Here is a 7,375-nt window from a genome sequence, read left to right on the forward strand (position 1 = left end):
GCATGCCCTGTTGATTCGACTTCCTTCCAACTTAACATTGTCCGCTGCGGCTCCGATAAATGTCTGTGATAAATGTCTTCAGTCACCCTTGGCAGAATGTTCTGCGTGCTTCCTGATTAAAGACATCAGCTCTTGAGTAACTAGAGAATGAGAATAGTGTTCAGAGAGTCAAAAAAAGTTTTTAGAATAGGCCAATAATTCAGGTACACTCCAGCGTACCAGTCCTGACAACAGAACCTTGGAGAATTTACCGGCTCGTTGTGTCTACCAGCTGGTGCCTCTCCCTACTTGCCTGTCTCCACTGCCCTACAAATTATATGTCTTGCTTCTATTCCAGCCCCTGTCTTCCTAACATGCATGTTCACTATGTCATTCAATTCAATTGGGAAATAATCACAAACACACACAAAAATATCAGAGAATATTATTTTCAGATTTACACTGCCTAATTTTTTTCTGTATCTCTTTTAATATAAAGACCTCCAGAGATGAAGCTATCAGATCTTATTTTGGAAGAAAACAAAATTATGTAAACCAAGCTGTTGCTATTTTTCAGGTGCTAGAGGCAGAACCCAGTGCTTAGGAGTTGGACTCCCTAAGGGACACACCTTATTGCTGAGATACCACAGCCCTGACAGTATTTTATATTCTTTCTCACTGCCTCTGACGAGATGTCACTATGTTTCCCAGTCATCGCTCAGATTCCTTAAGTCAATGTGGAGCAGGCTTCCTCCATCAGCCGCCCAAGCAGCTGGACCCACGGGCATCTGCGGCTGTGCCTGCCCCAAGGTGCTCTCCGTGGAAAGGTGTAGAGAGCCACATCATCTCTTTCCATTCAGGCTGACCTTTCACATTTGACCTTTCTGAGTGGGCTTTGGTTTCCACATCCACAGAGTCTACGAGTCTTTGACTTCCCAGGACACAGCCGGTGCTATGTCCCTGTCACTGTGATTCGGTGGCCTTTCCCATCTTCTCCCCAATTCCCGTGTTTTCCTTAAACAGGAATAAACACAGACTCCCTCCCTCCAAATCAATGAAAACTCTTCTTTCCACTTCTGGCTTCCTCGCAGAAGGTGGCTTGCATATTTCACTTTAAGAGCCCTTTAATTTTTATCACGGCTTAGACAAGACTGCATTCTGAATACCATAAAAGTTTCACTCATTTTATTTAGTGTTTGCTTAATTTTCTATTCTGTGGCATTTCATTTTTAATCTATGGTCTTTTCTTCCATATTAATTTTACTTCTAACAATGAATCTGTCGGTTTCCTCTGGGTTAGGTATTGTGTCTTACCACGCCAGAGTGTTGGCAAAATTTATGTTTTTAATTTTAGTAATGCAAATGGATACAGTACTGTGTTCTCTCACATATAATTTTAGATGTGAAATTATGTCTATCATAATAATTTTACTCCAGAAAAATTAATCACATGATTCATCTCGTATCATAAGTAAAATATCAAATATGTAATGATTCAATACTTAAACTATAGGTGTTAAGTAACTGTAGAATTTGTATATAGGTAAATGATCAGTTGTAACAGATTATATCCTTATGTCATGGAGGAAATGGCAGTGAATATTCTTTCTTGGCAGGTGACATTTTGTCTTCGCTGGGTTAACTGTGAAGCCTGCAGCTGATCAATGGGCCAGTGCAAATGCACTCAACATCCCCTCATCAGTCTAAGAAGAGAGCGGCTCCCCCCACAGTCAACAAGAGTCAGACACTGGAGGTTCCACAGCTGCAGGCTTCTCCCAGCAGTGTGGAATTAGGCTGCCACCCGTGCAGGGCCAAAGCTGACAAAACACAACTTTCTGATCATGGCATCCTAATTACAGCTTCAGGCTCCAGATTTGAGGAGGAGACTTTCTTTCCTTTGCTTTTTTTTTTCTTTTCTGCAGACTCAAAAATACTAGCATTATGTCATACTCTTGACACATCCTTAGTGTAACCAAGCAGGGTAAGACACACGTGTGATTCTGGGAGCACAAAAAACATATGTTTCTGAAGGTCTCAGTGACGTCTCGTTTCGGTTTTGTGCTGCTGGTTCATGCTGACCAGGTATTTGCCAGCAAATGGCTTGAAGACCTTTAAGTCTCTACAGTCCATATCTAGCTATGTGGTTGCTTCTTAAAATGCCACGTATGTTTCAAGGAGTAGATTTTTGGGGTGCTGTTTCTATTTCAGAAAGTCACAATTATTTTCTGAGATTGTTATATGGATAAAAAGACAAAATCACTGTTAGATGATAATGATACCAGTTTTAAAAATTCACTCCCTGCTAAAATTCTTTAAAACACCTTTTTAAAAGGTGGGTAAAACCATTAAAATAACAAACAACTTAAAAAATCCATCAAACTTCTTAACTCACAACATTCTAAACAGACTTCCTAAAACCTCTCCAGGATTCTGAAAAAAAAAAAAAAAAAAAAAAACTGAGCAAACCAGGATTACTTTGGAGCTTAGAAAGACTGCTGCATTTCAAACTGTCCGTGGCTTCAACATGCCAGACTACAATAAGGACTGGGGTGATGTTGTATGCTGAGTACAGGGTGCCACCTCTCTTCTGTAATCAACAGCCACTCATGTTTCTGTGACCCTCAGTTTTAGCACAACTATTTACTCTTCTGTTAAAAGCAAAAAAGAAAAAAAAAACCCTAGACCTTTTCCCCCTTGCTATAAGTGATCTGATGCTTTTTTTAGATGCACTCAAATGGATCCCCAAAGCTTGGCCTTTTGTGGTCACAGGATGCGTTATGCTGCAGTCAGAAAGGGGAAAAGGTATTAAAGAAGTTGTAATATGAGTATTTTTCAATAACACAGACGTCCCCATATCTATAAATAATTTTATTTAGACACACTTTTTTCACTAGAATACAAAATTATTTAAAGAATTAGACCATGTATGCATGTGTTTGCTATAATTAGAGCATAAAGGTTCTAGACTTATATTTAGAACAATGGTCTTTTTAATGTTTTTTAAATATATTCCTTTTATTTCTTGAGATTATAGGATAATTATATGATTTCTCTTTTTCCTTTCCTCCCTCCAAACCCTACCATATACATCTCCTTGCTCTCTTTCATATTCATGCTTTTTCCCATTAATTGTTTATAAAGCACAAAGCTCAACTTTTACGGTAGCATCTGGGCATTCAAGTGGGACGTTTAATACTACAATGAAGAGTATGACCTTATAGAGCGTTTGACCTTATAATGGAGGGGTGCCCTTAATGTTGGGAGTTGAGGTATATTATTTCAAGTATCTCTTTTTACAAAAGTCTTCCCAGAATCACAAAGGGGAAAAACAAAGAAATACAGAAAGCAACCAACAGAAAAGTTCTTAGCACTGAAGGAATAGCAAGCAATGGGCCACATTAATCTCATGAAGACTACAGTTACTAGCTGGGGTTCTATCTGGATGGTAAAGTCAATTCCTTGGATGACTGGCTTGCACTTCATACTCCATTTGGATGTTTGGCATAAAGTAAATTTGGGCTCTTTAAAACCAAATTTATGAAATTTGGGCAGAATGTGAAAATATTGTTAGGCCCCTTCTAATAATATTAGTTTAAATCCACATAATGAGTCTCAAACATTCAGGAATACAGTTTTTGCACAAGTGATATATCTCAGTTAGGCCTAATAGTAGACATAAATTTTGAAATTATGTTCCTGTCCTTATTTTCCAGAGCTCAATACCTGATAGATAATATAGCTTTCTTAAGGCTCAACTACTAAAGATTGGACTCTACAGCAAAATCTATTTCTGATTTTGTGTGTGTGTGTGTGTGTGTGTGTGTGTGTGTGTGTGTGTGTGTGTGTGTGCATTGTGTGTGTATGCTTTTGGAGGCCAGAGGGTGCCAGATCCCTAAGGCTTAAACTGCAGAGTGTTGTGAATCACCTTACATGGATGCTGGGAACTGAATTTAAGTGCTTATAAGGATAGTAAGTGCTCTTCATCATAAAACCTTCTCTCTATACCTCTAAACATAAATATTACAACATGCTTTGATACACATCTATGTGTGGGGACTAGAACAAAGCACATGGCAGAAGAGAGCTCCTATATGGCCCATTTTTCATATTTATAACTTTTAACCCTTGGCTCCAATAAGGTCACATGATTAAGTTGACGTCACCTAGTCTCTGTTGAGCTTGATCTAGAACCCAGACCTGTTGATGCTGAGACAAGCCTCTTTCCATCACTGCTGCCCCATTACCACTCGATTTTCACTTGTTAGTGAGCATTTTGAAGAACAACTCTCATGCCAAAATAGCGAGTCAAGCAAGCTCAAGTTGCCCTTTATATATTGTTCATTTAAAGAAAGGGCAATCACTACAGTCAATAAAGAAAGGTGAACCTCCCAGGCTTTTTTATTTCCTCTGTCTTTCCAGTCCAGTCTCTATGGTGACCACCTTCTTCTTCTCCAGATCCCTCTGAGTGGTTCTGTTTACTGTAGACCTAGCTAGCAGCAGCTCAGAGTCCTTTCTTGTCAAAGGTGTGTCTAAGGTTTCCAAGCTCTCAGAATAAAGACACTGAGATACAAAGTCCATGACACCTGAATGCTTTTACCTCAGCACTTCTCCCAAAGCGTCCCACCTGCCAATCTCTCTCTAAGTCCCAGAATCTTCTTTCATTCATGTTTACATGCTATTCTCTCTCTGCCACAAAAATTTGTGCAACTTTCCCCCCATCTTTATCCCTAGACATCAACTTACAGCTGATATTTCAGGTCCCCCTGACTTCCTTAACTATGCAATAATTCTCATATTTTAAGACTTCTTAGAACTAGGTACTTTGAGCCTGGAGCAATAGTGGTTACGATATCAAAATTTTATTCATTTATAAATCATTTTCTCTCATTCCAAAGACCTCATATTATCTGCTATTTCTCCAATCCAGTATGGCTTCCTGTATGAAATGTTTTTTTCCACATTCCCTTTCTGGCAAACCCCTACTTGTTATTCATGATTAAATCAAGTATCTCTTCCAGAGAGAAGCAACAGCCCTTGCCTCAGCAAGTCATCATTTTGTTTTATTTATTATAATGCTTTTCTTATATAATTCTTTAGATAATCCAGAGTTCTTCTTCTTCATTTGTTCAGTAAAGATTTATGAGAAACTCCTCTGCTCAAAGCCATTGGTGACATCTGGAACTCTTAGACTCTAGTGAAAATAGAGAGGCATGATACAACAAAACAAAACAATAACAAAAACAGGCAAAACATGAACTGGTATTTTGCCTCCACACTCACTCAGGGGAATAGCAAAGTCAGAGTCATGAAGAATTCTGTTTTCCTTCCTTCCTTCCTTCCTTCCTTCCTTCCTTCCTTCCTTCCTTCCTTCCTTCCTTCTGTCTCTCCTTCCTTCCTTCCTTCCTTCCTTCCTTCCTTCCTTCCTTCCTTCCTTCCATCCCTCCTTCTTTCCTTCCTTCCTTCCTTCCTTCCTTCCTTCCTTCCTTCCTTCCTTCCTTCCTTCCGTCTCTCCTTCCTTCCTTCCCTCCTTCCTTCCTTTCTTCCTTCCTTCCACCCCACCATTCCTTTCTCTTTTGCTTTCATTTTTCTTCTTTCCTCCTCTCCCTCTCCATCTTTACCTCCTTTCCCCCTCTCTCCTTTCTCTTTCCTCCTCCCTTCATCTGACCGCCCTCTAGTCTGCCTTCCAGCCATCCTTCCTTCCTGTCTTTCTGACTGAAAGATGATGTGTTCTAGACTCTACTACAGAAAGAAAGTCATATTAATGAACAATATTTAAGCATCAGAACTCACCATAAGCACATGTCTGCTTGGTTTTAATTTTATTTATTTTTCAATCATTACTAGTTAGTAAAGGAAACAGGTCCCTGAATTATAAACACTACTGTCTCTATATCTCTTGTGAATAATGTTTTCCATCTATTTTCATCATCATGGCAGATCACTAGGCATCATTTTTAAGCACCCATCTGTATATGCAGTGTTTAAATATTTCCTTGTCCTGCCCCCTCTCTTAATCTACTGCGTGTGTCTATTGCACAAAAAGCTGAGGTCCTACAAAAGTGGCAAAAAGTTAGTGTAAGGAATAGAAGCAGATGGACAAAATGACCCACTTGCATCTATGAACCCTGGGTTGTTTAATTACTGGCAATAATAACATTTAGCACAATCTGATAAGAAAATATGAAAGCATTTGAAAATTAGAAAATGAACTCATCAATTTCCATCAACAGTTTCTAAAATAAAAATGTGAAAATTAGGGACCACAGATGGACTGACTGAAGCCCTGAGTTCATGTGATTGGTACCAGATGATACAGTCTTGAAATAAATAATTTCAAAAACAGTGTAGAAAAATCATAAAAATTATGGCAAGAACGGTAAAACAGGGAGTTGTTGCTTTTCACCCAGGGTAAAATCTTCAGAAATAAAGGAGGATGCAATGGCGGTGGGTCAGGTGTGTGCTTCCTGCTCGCGATTCTTATTTAATATGATGCTGTGGTCCCCACTCGAAGGTCTGGTATTCTAGATTCGGTGATGGTGGAATCTCAATGTAGCCTGTCTCCTTGGTGTGTCTCATGCAGTAAGGCTCACCACGAGCGAGCATGTGAGTGTAAAATAACTATGGCAATGAGATTCAGAGTCTTAATTTGGATTTGATTTCAGCTTATGATCTTAATGTCCATAAGGAAGATTTACATTTCCTAGAAGGCGGGATATTCTTGGAGCTGTATCTGAAACCGAGCCCAAGTTATGATCTCATTTGATTTGTGAACTTTGCTAATAACTGTCATCGTCATCATCTACCAGATATTAAGTGGTCATTCTGTGCAGCCACAGTGCTTTTTCCATTTGATTCTAACAGTGAGCTTTCTTTTTTTTTTTTTATTTTTAACTCATGTTGGGATGATTAGTATGGTTTATTCACAGACTGACTGAAGTTCAGAAAGGCAAACTTCTTATCCAAAATGACACAAATGTTTAAGTGTTGGCTCTAAGATTTTTCCACTGCCAGCATTATCCCAATCCAGAGTTCACACTTCTAACTTTAAGGGACACTGAGGATTTCCCTGGATGGTAGGACTCTGGATGCCTCAGAACAATAAATAAAGGTGGTGATGAGATCCATATGAAGCAGTTCTCCTTGCATGATACAGAAAAGGACAGATTCATACCTACTTAAAGTACACCTATTATACCTCCCCTTTGACCTAGTTGATAAGCAAACGATATCTATTACATCATGTTTTCTTTTAGATAGAGGTGGTAATATCGGCAGCAGTTCACACAGCTTGAAAAGTTTTACACTAAAAAGTTAGTATACATCTTTTAGGAGCAATGCTATCATGTGTGTGTGTGTGTGTGTGTGTGTTAGATGTGTGTATATATGCTCCTCCAGG

Source organism: Arvicola amphibius, chromosome 11 (assembly GCF_903992535.2).
Source record: "Arvicola amphibius chromosome 11, mArvAmp1.2, whole genome shotgun sequence".
In the NCBI taxonomy this organism is placed as follows: Eukaryota; Metazoa; Chordata; class Mammalia; order Rodentia; family Cricetidae; genus Arvicola; species Arvicola amphibius.